The sequence below is a fragment of the Elephantulus edwardii genome, unplaced genomic scaffold, assembly GCF_000299155.1.
Source record: "Elephantulus edwardii isolate Elephantulus edwardi_28Jun2011 unplaced genomic scaffold, EleEdw1.0 scaffold00053, whole genome shotgun sequence".
NCBI lineage: Eukaryota > Metazoa > Chordata > Mammalia > Macroscelidea > Macroscelididae > Elephantulus > Elephantulus edwardii.
In genome coordinates, this window is record NW_006399803.1 from 16,747,203 (window position 1) to 16,765,375 (window position 18,173).

Genomic DNA, 18,173 nt, shown 5'->3' on the forward strand with positions numbered 1-18,173 from the left:
TTCTGGAAGTTTGGTCTCTAAACATCCTTTATTACAATATCATACTGTAGGTAAGATAAGGCCAAGATACTAAGAAAACAGCCCTAGCCATGTGAAAGAATTGGCCTGAAAGGCAAAATCTAAACATTTAAAAAAAATTAGTATTTATTTCAATGAAAATTTACAGAGACTTTGGATTTCCATTCATTCATTGTTGCACTTTCCTTCTCTCCCAACACCCCCCACCCCAGTACACTTCGCTCTCGGAAAAGTAAAAGAAAAATTCTTTCATTGTTTTACAATCCCTCCCCCCAGGTCCACTCCACTATGCAGCCTTCGTTCTAGACTCCCGTCATGACAAAAATACCTAATCACATATCCCTTTTAAACAGTTTTCTCCCTCATCTGTCTCAATGCAGTATACATTATTTAACCTATCTTTCTCAGTCTCCCCCCAACCCCGAGGTCAGTCCTGTTTTACAACAGTGGCACCATGCAGTATTTGTGCTTTTGTGACTGAGATACTTCACTCAGCATAATGTCCTCCAGAGTCACCCATTTTGAATAATATTGCATGAGTTCCTTGCTTTTCAATGCAGCGTAGTATTCCATTGTGTGAATATACCACAGCTTCTCTATCCTTTCGTTTGGGCACTTAGGTTGTTTCCAACTCCTTGCTATTGTGAACAAAGCCACAATAAACATGGGTTGCATATGTCTGCCTGGGTGATGGTTGTGGTTTCTTTATATTCCCAGTAGAGGAATTGCTGGATCAAGTGGTATTTCTATTTGCAACTTTTTGAGAAAGTGCCATACAGCCTTCCACAGTGGTTGCACCATTTTACATTCCCACCAACAGTGAATAAGAGTTCCAATTTCTCCACCACTTTGCCAGCATTTGTTGCTTGCTGTTCTGTTAAATTTTGCTATTCTGACTGGGGTGAGATGATATCTCATAGCTGTTTTGATTTGCATCTCTCTTAGAGCTAGTGATTTTGAACATTTCATGTGTTTGTTAGCCATCTGAATGTCTTCTTTGGTGAAATGTCTGTTCATATCCTGTGCCCATTTTTCAACTGGATTATTTACCTTTATCTTGTTGTGGAGTTCAATATTTTATAAATTCTAGATATAAGACCCTTATCTGACATGTCATTACCAAATACTTTTTCCCAGTTTTTGGCTTCCCTTTTTACCCTGTTGGAGAAGTTTTTGGATGTGCATAGGGATTTGATTCTTAGAAAGTCTCATTCATCTATTTTATCTTCTCCTGGTTGTAGGTAATCCTAAACAGTTTTTATTGTTATTATTGTGTGCCATCGAGTCAACTACACTGATAGTCACCCTATGTATAATGGCTCTGAACCCTGCCTCCACTTGAGCCAACCTCACTCTTTCTGACACACCTGACCCTTTTCCCAGTAACTGTATTAATCCATTTCATCCCAGGTCTTCCTTTCCTGCACTGACCCTCTACCCTTCCAAGCATTATAATGGTCTCTAAAAACTGGTCCCTCCTGGCATCATAGTATGTAAAATGGAGTTTCAAAATCCTTGCCTCCAAGGAGCAATCTGGTTTCACCCTCTCCAGGACAGACCTCTTTGTCCTCTTGGCAGTCCAACTCTCTTCTCCAGCACCACAACTCAAAGATATCAATTCTTCTCCTGCCATCCTTAGTCATTGACCAGCTCTCATGTTCATAACTAGCAATTGAGAAGACCATGGCCTGGATCAGGCACATCTTAACCTCTAGACCAACAGCCTTGCTCTTTAGCACTCTGAAGAGATCCTTGACAGCAGATTTCCCCAATGTAACTTGCTTTTTGATATCCTGACTGCTGGTGCCAAGAGATTGCTGATTGTGGATCTGAGCAAGATGAAACAGCTAACAACTTCACTCTTTTCTCCATTTATCATGATGTTACCTATTGGCCCAGTGGTGAGAATCTTTTTTTTTTCTTGACATTGAGATGTAATCCATATTGAAAGCGGCTGTTCTTGATCTTCTACAGCGAACACTTCAAGTCCTCCTGAGTTTCACAAGCAAGGCTGTGTCATCTACAAGGCACAGGTTTTAGATGAGTCTTCCTCCAATCCTAAAGCCACATTCTTCTTCATAAAGTCCAGCCACTCAAATGATCGGCTCAGCATATATACTGAAAAGGTAACAGTATCTCAAACTCAAATCTCTGATGCACTCCTTTCTTGATTATGAACCATATAATTTTCCCTTGCCCTGTTCAGACAATAGCTTCTTGGTCTAAGTTTTGTTTGAGCACAATCAAGTATTCTGGAATTCCCATTCTTCTCAATGTTAACCACAATTTGTTGTGATGCACACGGTCAAGTGTCTTTGCATAGTCATTAAAACACAAATAGACATCCCTCTGGTACTCTCTGCTGTCAGCCAATGATCCACCTGGTATCAGCAACGATATCTTTAGTGCCAAGGCCTCTCCCACCTTGTATTTCTGGCAGTTCTCTATCAATATACTATTCTGGTTGGTTTTTTTATAATCTTCAGCAAGATTTTTATTTGCATGTAATATTGTTCAATAATTTAAACATTCTCTGTTTACTTTTGTTAGTTACTCACTCATTGAGTTTCAACTTACAGAGATTCTTCACTGAGTGTCTGAAGCTATAAATAGCAGTGGGGAAAAGTTACTCATCTTTCTCCTGAGGAGCCTAGGGTGGATTTGAACAGCTAGAGAGGTGTGGCCTTTGGGTTAGCAGCACAATCCATGATGGATTATGCGACCTCTCACAAACAACTTCTTGTCATTGAGTTGGAATTGACTCGTAGCTGACTCTTTAGTGGTTTTTCAAAGGCTATAAATCTCATTGATGTGACCGAGACAAAGGTGGGTGACTTTTCGTTTCCAGCCCTCAGGCCAGTCTTTCATTGTTTTTGTTCAGACATTCCTCTAAGTCATATAGCCCTGCTGTACAAGTTGCCGTCCCGTGGTCACTTGTGGTTGCTGTGAGGCTGAACACTGTGACACTGATGTGTCAAATGTGTTAATGGTTGGCTACCCAATGCGGACTGAGAGTGGCATGGAGCTCCTCGATTAAACAAATGTGGAAGGAGGAGTGGCATCCACTTCCATAATAGCTTGCCTCTGGAAACCCTATGAACCTGGAGAGAGGATAAAAGGCACCCAAGCGTCAAGGACTCTCCGTCTTAGGGTCGCTATGAGTCGCCTGCAACTCGACGGCACTTAACAACAACAACAACATAAATCTCATTGAAGGAAAATTGGCAATATTTCTCCTTTGGATCCTAGTGGATTCAAACCGGTAGAAAAGTACCACCTTTAGCTCGGCAGCATAGCCAAAAACTCACTGGGCTCCCAGACCTTCCTAACTTTGATAATAATTCAAACCTAAATTCATTGTAGACAATAGATATTTGTATTGAACAACAGAAATTTTCTTTGTCAGATAAATTGCCTCCTCCGACATGATTCCCTGGCCCCACCTTCTCTATTCTATCTCTACCTGTTACCATCAAGGCAATTTCAATTCATGGCAATCACATGTTTTCACAGTGCCATTGTACCTTCAAGGACTATAATCTTACTGAAGTAGATTGCCAGACTTTTCTTTCATGGCACTGTTGAGTCGATCCAAACAGTCAATCTTTCGGTTATCAGTCAAGCTCAAACCATTTGTGCCACCCAAGGATCTGGTCTACTGGTGTCCCTCCAAAAAGTACAGCTGGTTATCCTGGTCTCTGCTGGGCACTCAGCGGGCTGCCCGCTACCAGCCAACAGAGAGAGACAGAGCACGCACCTCGGTCAGGGATGCCCAGAAACAACTAGCATGATCACAATACCAACAAACCCACAATCATTTCACCTGAAAAACAGGTCATTCACATTCATGGACATTCTGACCAGTTAAAAAAAACTGCAGTTTTCAAATGAGGCTCAAATATCATAAAACTGAAGGTATGCCTCAATCTTCACATTGCAAAAATTTAAGTAATTGCTGTGATCTTAAAGCGTTTTCTCCTCTTTCTGAAATCGGCGTATTTTGCTCTGTGGCCCTGGGTAAGGCACACCAAGACAAAGAAGGCAAAGGTGTTTTCTAGCCCCATGGAAGAGACATTTCCTCAGGACAGAGGGGGTAGAGAATAGAGGGTTACACTGGATTCCACTGAGCCGCACCAAAACCAGGTTGAGAGTGAAACAAAAAATACTCACCTATGAGGTGAAAACAATTCACAGCTGCCCTTTCCAGAAGATTTTCAGAGACTATAAACAGCACAGAAGGAGACTGCTTGTCTTTCCCTGTTGGAGCAGTTGGTGGATTTGAACTACTTGCATTTGGATTGACACTGTAGCTCTTTACCTGCTACGCCTCCAGAAGATTTCAATTCATGGCAGCCCCACATGTCAGAATAGAACTGTGTTTCACGGCAGTTCAAAGGTGTGGCCTTTCATCCTCACATCTCTTAATGGCCTTAAACCCATTACCCCTATTACCTGAGACCTACCTGAGGGAGCTCTGGTGGCCTAGTGGCAAAAGCTGTGCTGCAATCATGAAGGCACCTGGTTCGAGGCTACCAGCTTCTCCTGCAGGAGAAGGCTGGGCAGTCTCCTCCCGTAGATTAGCTGCCTCTGAAAATCTGCCTGAGGGTCAGCTATGCATTGGTTCTGACTTTACAGTTCACACACACACACACACACACACACACACACACACACTCTTACCTGTTGTTGTTGTTGTTTGTTGTTATGTGCCATCGAGTCGCTTGCAACTCATAGCGACCCTATGTACAAGAGCCCTAAACACCGTTCTATCCTGTGCCAACCTCGCTGTCTCAAACACACTCATTCCCACCACTCCACTCACAGAATCGATTCATCTCATTGAGTGTCTTCCTCTCCTGCACCATCCCTCCACGCTCCCAAACATGATGTCCCCCTCCAAGGACAGGAGCATTCCAAGGAGCATTCTGGCTTCACCCTCTCCAGGACAAACCTGTTTGTTCCCATAGCAGTCCATAGTATATTCAACATTCTTCTCCAGAACCACAGCTCAAAGGCATCAATTCTCTTTCTATCATCCCTATTCACTGTCCAACTCTCCGATGCATAGCACATACTTGCAAAGACTATAGCTTGGATCAGGCGCACCTTAGTTTCCAGCCTGACGTAGTTGCACTTCAGTACTCTTGAGAGGTCCCTCACAGCTGACTTTCCCAGTGCAATTTGTCTCTTGACTTCCTGGCTGCTGTTACCAAGAGTGTTGACTGTGGACCCAAGTAAACTAAAACTGTTAACTATCTCAATCTCTTCACCATTCATACTGATGCTGCCAACTGGCCCAGTAGTGAGAATCTTTGTTTTCTTGATGTTGAGTTTCAATCCATATTTAAGACTGCAGTCCTTGACCTTCTGCAGCAAGCGCTTCAGGTCCTCCTCCGTTTCAGCAAGCACTTACCTAAGATAATATGAATAGGCAGATTTCTAAGACTTTTCCAAGATCCACTAACTCCACTACCACACAATGAGCTAAATTATTTCCACATGGCCTTGTGGTAAGAAGCTGCTCTGTAATCCCAAAGGCACATGGTTTGAGCCCACCAGTTGTTCTGGAGGAGAGAAGGATGGACAAACACCTCCCATGTAATTTACTGCCTCTGAATACTAACTTGCCAGTTGTGGGTTGGTTCCAACTCAATAGCGTACAGCAACAGATAAAGAAAAGTGAGATCCAGAGGGCTTCAGTAGCTTCTCTAGTCCCCCTATGTCACTGTCTCCTAGAGATGGAGGTCAGGGTGGAGGGTGGAGGGATGCGGAGAGTAAACAAGCTGGCAGAAGTAGATGTGAGATAAGTACAGCACCACCAGGAAGAAGGAGGAAGGTCTAGGGACAGGATGAGGCGAGGAAGAATGGACTTCACGTGCAATCAGAGGAGATGCTTGCTGCTGCATGGAGGTTTCTGCTGGAGGAATTCACTGGGTGCCTGAGTGGAGGAAGGGTGAGAAGGGAGGCCAAGAGCTGGGTAAGGAAGTCTCAGTATGGCTGGAGCCTGGGCCTATCTAATTACCTGTTAGTGTTTCCCAGCTAACTGGCTTTGAAGCAACTCTAGACCAGTGACTCTCACATTAAGATCAGCATCATTGTTTTAAAACTGATACTTGGGCCACATCCCAGATATGTTAACTTGACTAAGAAATCTTGTGTTGATCCTGTTGCCAGGATGGCCCACTACTGCCCAGAGAGCTCACTGCACACAAAAGGAGTTACATTTATTTACCTGCTCTAACCCTAAGACATAGCATTCCTCTTGCATTTGTCCTTAAGTTCGAACTGTGATGTTTGTCTCCTGTGTATTTCCCACCTCCTTCATTAGGCATCCCATGCAGATGGTCCCAGATCTGCCACAAGGGTGGTGCAGGATGAGTGGGCTACATAAGAAGAAAAAAAGGAGCAGGGTATGGTCGTTGTCCTTGGTGTCTCTCTGGGGCTTGTTAAGGTAAAAGGAAAAGGGCAAGCTACCCCCTCGAGTGGTGAGAAAATACAAAAGGTCGGCAGATGAAGGGCAAGGAAATAGTTAAAAGCAGCTCAGGATCGTTCTGAAATGTGCTGCTAACCCCGCATCTGGTTGACACACCAGACACCGGTAATTACAATGCACACAAGCCTGTTATAACATGACTCACAGAGACGCTGACTTAAATATATCCTTGGCCAACTCATGTCCTGCCAAAAAAGAAGCACAACCAAACAGAAACCTTAGCAGCTCCCCACCGGGAAACCCTGTACAACACCAGCAGCATTAAGGCCTCATCTATTTTGTTCTCCCACCTCATCAAGATCTGGAAAGATAGGCAGTCTCCTCCATGCAATTTACAGCTTCTGAAAATCTTCTGGAGGGTCAGCTATGAGTGTCCCACCTCCATGGCAATGAGGCAATGAATGACAACAGCCACTTTACTGAGACAATAGAGAGTGGCCAGCTAGTGAACTCCCACTCGTAGTGACCCCTGTGGGTCTGATTTGAATCCACAGGGTTTTCAATGGCTGATCTCTTTGGATCCCAATCTACAGGCCTTTCTTCTGAGTTACCCCTAGGTGGATCGAACTTCCAACCTTTTCATTAGAAGCCAAGATTTTAATAGTTTGCACTACCCAAGTCTCTAGGAAGATGATAAAGGGCTTGAAAGATTGAATGTCTGATTTCCTTTCCTTTCCTTCTTTTTAATATCTCTTAGATGGTGTTTGTTTCTGGGGCTTTGTCAGCAGAAGAGTCTTTATTTCCCTCTCTGGTTTTGTTTCTGATTGTTCTATGTCCTTGAGTCAGAACCAATTCAAAGCAGACCCTCCAGCACTTCAGCACTTCAGTTTTCAGAAGAAGCAAATCACATGGGAGGAGGTTGCCCATCTTCCCCCTCCTCCCCCCCGAAGAGCAGCTGGTGGATTTGAACTGCCTCCTTTGGGGTTGGCAGCACAGCGCTTTACCACTACATCAATGGTTTCTGGCTGTCTCTAGTTAAACTTATCTGGGGCAGGAATTTCAGACACAACAGCTTCCAAAATGTGCAGGCAGGATGCCATCTGCCCTTCTGACAACCTCCAGCTCTGTGAGCCCTTCCCCACTGCCCCTACTAGGGGACCCACTAGCTTCTCATGTAATTTCATCCTTCATTTGTTATCATTTTGTTCAAGAGTCAATCCAAAGACAATTCACCAACTGTTCTCAAGAAAAAGGTGGGCTATCTCCTCCTGTGAAATGAACAGCCTCTGAAAACTCACTGAAGGGTCAGCTAAGAGTCAATTCTAACTTGACATGCACAACAGTAACATATCCTGTAGGAGAGAGGATTATTAACAATCTCAGCTCAGAGTAGGATCTTCGGCTTAAAGTTATACTTCATCAAACCACTAGGGGGAGTAAATCCCAGGGTTACCAGACCTTGGAGGATTTCCACTACTGGGGAGAAATTGTGCTATAAGAAAGACCAGCTTCTGAGCTAACTCCCTCTTCCAGCAGCATTCCAGAGGTCCCTAATGATGTACGTTAGCAAAACCGAAACACATTAGGTAGCAAAAGCTGTGTGCAGAAATCATTCCAAATGCTACTCTATACAAATCCAGATTTCCTGAAAACAACAAATTGATCACTTCCATCAACAATATCTCTGTGATGCAGGGGACATCTTTAAATGTTTTTAAATTAGGAAATGTGATAAACTTTGTTTCAAAATTATCTGTTTGGCTTTAATCAGTAGGGGTGTATTATATTTTATATAAATAGGAAAGGATTAATTGGAAAAACAGCTGTCGTCTAGGCAAAAGGAAGTATGGAAACAAGGTATTTAGAAGAACGATTTAATGGTCAATAGGCTGTGGAGGCGTCTTCCCAAAGGCTCTCTAAAACAGCAGAGCCTCAGGCAAGGATTGCGTGCTGCTGCTTTATTTGGATGAAGCAAAAACAACGGCAGCAAAATGTCATCCTTATTACAATGCAGGGATTCTCATTCTCTGTACTATGGGCTTTTATTGTTGTTGTGTTCCCTCGAGTTGGGACAGACCTATAGCTGCCCCTCCAAAGGGTTTTCAGAGACAGTAAATCACACAGGAGATTGCCCACCCTTCTCCAAAATGATGGGGAATTAGGGAAGGATAGGAATTCTCTGTTGGGCCAGAGGGTCCTGTGTATTCTAAAATGGTTAGCTCTATCCCTAACGTCTCTCTACTAGATGTCAATGGGGGCATGAGGCTGCGAATGATGAGAAGTGATGTGTTTCCACAATGACAACCACGTCCCAGTGAGCTGCAAGGAAGTCCAGCTAGTCACCGAGCAGGTGGGCCCACCTAGACTCACAGGGGTCTTGAATCAAACTGCAGAGGGCCACAGAAGGAGGAGAGAAGACGATGAAAATTCCCTCTCACACTTTGTCTTCTTTCCTATGGTATTTTTAAGTCTATCTGTAAATTCTTTGGCTTTTTTCTCATTGTGAAATGAGACTGTCTCCCCTCTTCTGAGACTGGACTGGTCTTAGTGATAAGGAGGTGTGCTGCGAACTCAAAGGCACAAAGTTCAAATCCACCAGCTGCTCTGCTTGAGAAAGATGAGCAATCAATCTCCTCCAGTGCAATCTATAGGCTCTGAAAGCCCACTAGAGTATCAGCGATAGAAATCAGTTCTGACTTGATGGTATACAACAACAACAACAACAATGATAGCACACAGCCTAAGTGCTGTTTGACTTGCAAAAAGAGGTCCTGAAAGGCAATGTTGCTGCAGCCTTGCTCACTGAGGCACTCGTGCTGCCATGGAAGAAGGGGACGACAACCCTATTGCCATCAGACTGAGATGGAGTGCGGGCCACATGAAGAGGCTATGAGCTGGGCTGTGATTGGCAAGCCCAGCTGAGGCTCCAGCCAAATACCAGCATCAGCTGTCAGACCTGGGAGCGAAGATGCTTTAAGTGGATTCCAGCCCCAACTGTTGAGTCACTGCCAACAGAGGTTTCAGACAAGCTCTGCTGCCCACGTGATCCATGTGCTTAATGGAACAGTTGTTTTAGACCACTAAGTTCTGGGGTCATTTGTTCCACTTCGACGGTCACTTGTAACTCTCCACAAGTTAACTCTTCAGCCTTCCGAGTGACATGATTTTTTTGTACTTTTGGCAGTCACTCTGTCCCCTGCAGTGTGACCCTTCAGACACCAGGCATGTGGCTGATAGCCCTCGACTGACATAATTGCAGAGGCCCCACAGGAAACTAGTCCACATGGAAAGTCCAGGGACATTGATCTTAAGACTGTAGGATCCACAAAAAGATATAAGGATCTGTCATTGATTTTCCTTTCTTGTGTAAGAAATACTTCCTACTAAGCTGGGATTCTTGTTCAATTGGGTTTACTTGAAAAAAGAAAAACAAACCTCTTTGCCACCAAGTTGGACTGACTCATAGCTGACCCTCCAGTAGACTTTGTTGTGATGGTTAGATATTGTCAACTCAAGCACAACTCAAAGCAACCCTATGAACAAAATATCTGAACCCAGTCCTGTCCTGTGCCATCCTCACACTTCCTGACACACAAGAGCCCATTGCCAACAGTCACCATATCAATACACCAGATTGAGGGTCTTCCTCTCCTTCACCGACTCTTCACCCTTCAAAGCATCACGTCCTTCTCCTGCAACATGTCCAAAGTATGTGAGGCGAAGCCTCATCATTCTTGCCTCCAAAGAGCACTTCAGCTGTACCCTTTCCAAGACATCCATTTGTTCTCCTGGCCATTTTATTTTCTGACTGCACATACCAAGGGTGTTAATTGTAGATCCAAGCAAAATGAAGCTCTTGACACTGTCAGTCTCCTCTCCATCTATCATGATGCTGCCTACCAGTCCATTGGTAAGAATTTTTGTTTTCTTGATGTTGAGATGTAATCCTTATTGAAGGCTCCATTCCTTGATCTTCTGCAACAAGTGCTTTAGGTCCTACTCACTTTCAGCAAGGTTGTGTCATCTAAACAATGCAGGTTACTGGTAAATCTCCCTCTAATCCTGATGCCACACCCCTCTTTATAGAATCCAGGTTTTTGGAGGCTGTAAATTACATGAGAGGGGACTATCCAGCTTTCTCCTGCAGAGTTGCTCGTGTATTCAAACCAGCAGAGAGCCAGGACCTTTCAAGTCAGCAGTACAACCTTATACTGATGACACCACCAAAATGTGTTAAACAGGGCATAAGTGCCCCTGTCTTGCATGATAGCTACAAGGGCAACCATTTGCAATCACATGCCCTACACTTACAATGCTGGGAAAAATTTTAACGGCAATGCTGCCATTTATTACTTTTTAAGAAAGGGGAGGACTGTCAGGAGAAACTTATGTTTTGCTCATTTTTCAGTATGTTGGAGACTTTTCTAAATATACACGTCTCTAACTCTCCTCTTTCTCTCCCTCTTACCTTTAACCCAAATTGTCCAGGCATAGTGGAAATCACGACCTACAAATGCATAATGGTAGTTTATTCTGCATTATTTAGATAACTGATGCCTTTGATTTATATTATTATTAATGTTACTATAGACTTCAGATTCACAGTATTCCCAGGCATGGATTAGATCTTAAAAAATTATAATATGAAACAACCACCTGTGTTTTCAGAGGCCTAAAGTGATGAGGAGGGAGCTCTGGTGGCCTAGAGGTAAGAAGCTGTGCTTCAGTCTCAAAAGCTGGTGGTTCCGATCCACCAGCTGCTCCATGGAAGAAGGATGGGCAATCTCCTTTCATTTAATTTGTTGCCTCTGAAAACGTCCTGGAGGGTCAGCTTTTGGCTTAAGTCAGGTTCTGGCTTAATAGCACACAACAAGAACAACAACAACAAAGTGATGGGGAGTTCACAACCTCCTTTTCTTCTTTCCAAGCAGGCAGGACACTAGCTCTGATTCACTGGGGGCTCAAGGGTACTACCTGGTCCCAGAACTAGATAAGACTCCCATGACCCTTCCGTTGCCCCAACACACACGTTCAGGATTTCCCCTACCTCACAACTAATTTTCAGAAAGTACTGCCTAGAACAGTGACAATGTTTCATTAGTTGTAAAACCATGAAAGGAGAAGGGTAAGAAAGGCAGTATAACACGGAGAAGGAGGGATAGCACGTTGACTATGTACTGCTCTGGGCTATTTATTTAAACTAGAAGTCCTATTCGTGGGTATTAGTGGTTCATCAGCGTGTTTGGCTGTCAACGCAGTTTCTTGATGGTGCAAATTGTTAACACAAAGGTTGGAGAGGTTTGAGTCTAACCAGAGGCACCTTGGAAGAAAGGCCTGGTGATCTACTTCTGAAAAGTGAGTCTGTGAAAATCCTCCAGAGCACAGTTCTACGCTGACACACATGGGGTCACGCTGAGGTGACTTTAACACCACAGCAGAAATGGAGATGCAAAACTATTTAAAAATTTGCCCGAAGTTCATGCAGTTTAGTTTATAAGTTGCAAACTCACTCTGGGCTCCAGGCCAGTGCTCTCTGGTCCACCATTTTATTATCAAGAGTCCTCTAAGATTTCAGAGGACTGGACTGGGTGTAAAGAAGCCCTTGTAGGACACTGGGATAAGCACTCAGGGGCTGAGCTAAACAATTGGTGGTTCAAACCTTTTGTCTGCTCCGCTAAAGAAGGATGTAGCGGCCTGTCTTCTTCTAGACTGCAGCCTTGGAAACCCTGTGAGGCAGTTCTGCTCTGCCTCCCCACCCCCGGGTTACTGTGAGTGGGAACTGACTGGACTGCAGAGCTTGGTTGTTTTTTTGGTTCGTGCTGATTGCACACAAGAACCACGGTAGCTCTCTCCGAGCGCCACTAGATAGCGCAGCGCAAGGCTAACATCCTGCTTCTTTTTATTAATGCGCTTGGCGAGACAGACGAGTGGGGGAGAACAGCTGCAAGGCTAATGTCAAAACAGACTTCTATTTAGGAAAGTGAAGCCTCTCCCTGCCCTTGTCTCCCGCTGGGATCCGTGGTTGGCTCTCGGTAGACTATAAATGAATTTGCTTCTGTCTTCCTTCCCCGTCCTACTGCTAACCCACATCTCTGATTCTATTTTCTCTCTGTCACTGACAGGAGGGCACTAGTCCCACCCACAGCAGAGAATAGTGTGTCCTGAAGAGAGAGGGCAACAGCCAAGCCGGGGAGTGGAAAGAAGCAAAGCCTTTTCCTTTTTTGCAAGGAAATTCTTTTCCATGGCAACCAGTGAGCCATTTCCTACACATCCTTCCCTGGCCACTCAACATTTGCACACATGATCAGGCTTACACACACACATATACATGTATACACATGCACATATGCACACACACCACAACACATATGTAATACACTCATGCTTACTCAGAAGAGACAATCATTTAACTTTACAAGTACTGCTCTAGAGGACAGAATTTTGAGCTTAACAAAGATGTTTGACTCCAGGAAATAGGAGAAGTCCTGGATCTCAATATGTTCACTGCCTCATGAATCATGTTAGGGTAAGCAGGGCTGAAACTGTGATTCATCTCTTGGCATCTTTTGCATAGTGGTGGCTTGACTGCTGCGATTTTTCTGGAAGCTGTGTCACTGGAATTTAAAACCCCAGCAGGGTCATCCATGGTGGAAAGGTTTCAGACGCACTCTCAGACGAAAGCAGACTAGGAAGAAACGCTGATGATCTACTTCCAAAAATTGGCCAAAGTAAATCCTACTGACCACAGCGGAATATTATTTAAAATACAGTTGGAAAACAGTTGGAAGGAAGGAGCCCAGGTGGCGCAGTGGCTGAGCCCTTAACTGCCAATCAGAAAGTTGGCAATTTGAACCTGGAGCAGCTCTGCCTAAACATTTCACTGACTTGACAGCAATGAGTTGAGTGAGCAGCTTCTTTTTTAAATTATTATTATTAATTTTAATGAACATTTACAGAGATTTTGGATTTCTATTCATTGTTGCATTTTCTCCCTACCCACCCTTCTCCCCCCAGTTCGCTCTTCTCTTTGAAAAGTAAAAGAATGATTCCTTCATTAGTATAAAATCCTGACCCCTCTCCCCGAGTACACTCCACTATGCAGGCTTCATTCTGGACTCTTGGAGAGAGCAGCTTCTTGGAGGAAGATGTAGCAGTTTACTTCTAAAAACATCACAGCCTTGGAAACTCTACGGGGCAGTTGTACTGTGTTCTGTGGGGCTGGTATGAGTGGTATAACTCAGCCCCCACGGGTAGGTTGGAAGGCTTCACACAATGGCTGAAACAATCAACTCATCATGAGGATGGCGCCAGGCGCTTTGTCCTGCTCTATATAAGGTCCCTGTGAGCCAGAATCACTGGATGGCAACTAATAACAACAACAACAATGGCTGTAACAAGCCAAGCAAGTGTAAATGGCTTGTCTTCGAGGCCACACACTGGAGCCCTAACAGAACTGTGTCTGAGTTCTCCACTGAGAAACTAGGATATCAAGCGGATTCATTCCCTAGTGCTGTCATAACAAAATACCACCACAAGTGGCTTTTAATGAAGAGAGATTTATTAAATTAGATATGTCTCACAGTTCTAGAAACTAGTAATCCAAATTCAAGATGTCAGCAAGGCCATGTTATCTCCAAAAGCTCAAAATGAAGATATTCCTTGCTCCTCTCAGCTTCTGGTAGCTCTAAGTTGGTTTATACATACCCTCACATGGCTATCTTTCCTCGGTCCATGTGTCTCTTCTCTTCTTTTCTAAGATGGAATTAGAACCCTCCCTTCCCTGATTTGGCATCATGTTAACTTATTCTTAACATCTTTAAAGAGTCTATTTTCCAGCAAGTTCATTGTAACAGTTAATTTTACATGTTAGGTTGGCTGAGTTATGATTATCAGTAATTTGGCCAGATCCTGGACTTGTTGCTTAATGTCATGACCTTCCACGATGTGTTTAGTCAGTTGCCTTAGAATCATGGCCTGCCCCCTGAATATAAATGGGCATACTAGCAACACTCTCTCTGTTTTCACCCTGCACGATTGTTGCCTGACTGACATAACCCTGCAGAAGTCTTCAGCTTGTAGCCTGACCTATGGATTTTGTATCTCTCTCTCCTCCCCCCTCTCTGGGACACACTGCTCCCTCTTATCTCTATGAATGTTCTAGACAATCCAAGGCATCCCAAAAGGAAGCTCAAGGTCCCTTATAACAGTTACTGGAGCTTCAATGCGAAGGCATGGCTCCACATATGTGTGGTTTCACTTCATTATGTAACTTTCCCCCCTGAAGTTAATTACTAGGTGGTAAGTAGAAATCGTTCTACTCTTTTGCACAAATTTTGTTTTTGTCTGGCTGTTAAAAATACAAAACCAGAACAGAACAAAACAGAGAACCATAGATACCTTAATTTCTGGAGGAATTTCTAGGCTATTTTGCAGAAACTAGACACAAAAGCCAAGCCAAGTTCTTTATCCCAAATAAATCCTGATCTGTGGTGCCTGTGAACATGACCTTGTTTAGAAATAGGGTCCTTGAAGATGTTATCAGTAAAGCACATGTGAGGTCATATGAGAGAGACGTGAGTTTTAACCCAATAGAAATGTCAATTATTTAAAAAAAAAAGCCTAAAAGACACAGGGGACGACATCCATGTGAAGACTGAAGCAGAAATAGAATTATACTATACCTATAAGCTAAAGAATGCCTGAGGCTACAACCAAAAACTGAGATAACAAAAGATATCCCCCTAAAGCTTTCCAAAAGAACACAGTCTGTCAACACCTTGAATTCAGACTACTCAGCTTTCAGAAATTAAAGTCATCAATTTCTGATGCTTGCAACTATCCATGTGGTGTATTTTTTACAGTTGTTGCTGTTATTGTTATGTACTGTCAAGTTGCTGGAGACCCATAGTGACCCTTTGTACAAGAGTTCTGAACCCTGTTCTATCCTGTATCAACATCATCATCTCTGACACACCTACACCCATTACCCTAATCACTAAATTAATCCATCCCATCAAGGGTCTTCCTCTCCTGCACTGCTCCTCTACCGTCCCAAACAAGATGTCCCTCTCCAATACTGGTTCCTCCTTGCAACATGCCCAAAGTATGTCAGACGAAGCTTCAGAATCCTTGCCTCCAAAAGCAGCCTAGTTTCACCCTCCCTAGGATGAACTTGTTTGTTCTCCTAGCAATACATGGTATATTCAATACTCTTCTCCAGCACCACATCTCAAAGGTATCAATTCTCCTTCTATCATCCCTAGTCATTGTCCAGTTTTCTGACTCATAGCAAGTAATTGCAAAGACTATGGCTTGAATCAAGCACACCCTAATCTCTAGACTAACATCATTGCTCTTCAGTACCCTGGAGAGATTCTTGACAGCAGACTTTCCCAATACAACTCATCTTTTGATTTCCTAGCTGCTGATACAGAGTGTTGATTGTAGAGACAAGCAAACTGAAGGTGTTAACAATCTCAATCTTCACCATCTATCATGGTGCTGCCAATTGGACCAGTGGTGAGAATCTTTGTTTTCTTGATGTTGAGCTTCAATCCATATTGAAAGCTGCAGTCCCTGACACTCTGCATCAAGTGCTTCAGGTCCTCCTCAGTTTCAGCAAGCAGAACTGTGTCATCTGCATAATGCAGGTTATTGATGAGTTTTTGCAGTAGCCCCAGCAACTAATATAGGTGGCTACCCTGATCCACCATTATGTCACTGCTGAAATACTCTGGGATGATCTAGGGGTGTTGGAATTCCCTCAGGGTCAGTTCACCTAGCAGTGTCCCAGGCCAAACAATATGGCCCCTACATTTTGAAAAAGTCATGTAAAAGCAGTACAGTCAAATATCTATTTTTGAAAGTGTCCTGCCTCCTCTCCAGAGGGAATATTGCAGAGGAAATGTAAGGGAAATCGAGAATGGACAAGGCAGCTATTCTTGACAATGGCCATGGCAAGAGCATGGCCTCTAGGTGCGTCTGAAGCTGGAAGGGAAAGCATGCCCATTTGACACCAACGGCCCTCTAGCACTCCTTTCCCCCAGCTCATCCATAGACACCTAGGACAAAACAGAACTAATCTGATGCATGCAGACATCTCAGCCTGCCCTCTCTGGGTCCTTTCAAGCACAGCTTGCCTTCTTCAAAATATATGTGTTCTGTATTTGAATGCTGTATGATGAATAAGCGTTCTGGGGGCAAAGTCTGCAGGAAGGCATGTTGTTAACCCTAAAGGCCCTGCCTCTCTGGTGGTTAGAATCCACCTCTGACTCTTCAGAGAAAAAGATGGACCATCTTCTCCCCCACAATTTGGAGTCTCAGAAAACCCACTGGAGGGTCAACTAGGAGTTGGTTCTGACTTGATGGCAGTGAGTTTGGGTTTGATACCATGTTTGTGTTATAAAATTATATTACACTGGAGCTGTAACTGTAACTGAGTATTTGCAATAGTTGTGATTCAAGGTCATGGCTAAGGATGACAGGAGAAGAATTGATGCCTTTGAGTTGTGTTGCTGGAGAAGAGTATTGATCATACTACGTACCACCAAGAAAACAAATAGGTCTGTCTTGGAGAAGGTGAAAGCAAGTTTCTCCTTGGAGGCTAGGATTTTGAAGTTTAGTCTCACATACTTTTAGCATGTGACCAGGAGAGGCCGGTCCTTGGAGAAGGACATCATGCTCAGAAGGGTGGAGGGACAGTGCAGGAAAGCAAGACTCTCGATGAGATAGATTGATTCAGTGACTGGGGTAATGAGGGTTGGTGTGTCAGAAATAATGAGACTGGCTCAGGACAGAGCAGGGTTTAGAGCTATTGTACATAGGGTCACTATGAGTCACAGGCAACTTGACGGCACATACCAACAAGTGCTTTGCCCACTGTTTTGGGAACAGACAGAGAGAATTAGGAAGGCACACTTCCCTGAAAACTCTCCTTAATGCTGGAAATATGTCTAATTTGCTTAGAAGTTCTGATTATGTAAGTCAATTAAACAGCTTCAAATACCTGTATGAAAGACCTACATTGCATTAAGTACTGTGCCAGATGCTGAAAATACAAAGAACATAGAGTCTGGCAGCAGAGACAGGCAAGTAAGAAATGAAATTCAATACAATATATGCAATAATAAGAGATGTGTAAGGTACAGGAAAAAAATAAATTGTCGATTCTTCTTGGAAAGAACAAAGGTAGATATTACACAGGAGCTGTCTTTTTAATAAGGGTATCAGAAGGATAGAATATAAGAGTTCGCCACACAGAAAGAGATGAGACACAGGAGGTCCTAGAATGAGCACAGAAGCAGTTCCAGAAACAGCATAATATTTCTCAGGAATTACAAGCCCTTTGGTAAAGATGTAACATAAAAGGAGAGTGAAGCAGTGATTAAGGATGAGGGTTAACAATACTTAAACAGTGACAGAGGAGCCAGACCATCCAGAAGCACTTTCTGTGCTCCGGTAGAGTTTGAGCCTTGTCCTCAAAAATCTTTAAGGGATTTTTAGCAGATTTCTGACATACTCAGATGCACATTTTTTTAAAGAGTACTCCAGGGCGTGAAAGGCAAAAGATATTACAAGATTATTTATTATGTTTGATAAGGATAGAAAGGAAAGATTAATGTGTCTACTTTTTGATGGAATGACTCAGTCAATGATGGTGCCACTCACCAAGGCAGGGAATTCAAGTGTAGCGAGTTAGGAGTAAAGCTCTGGCCCATCAAAT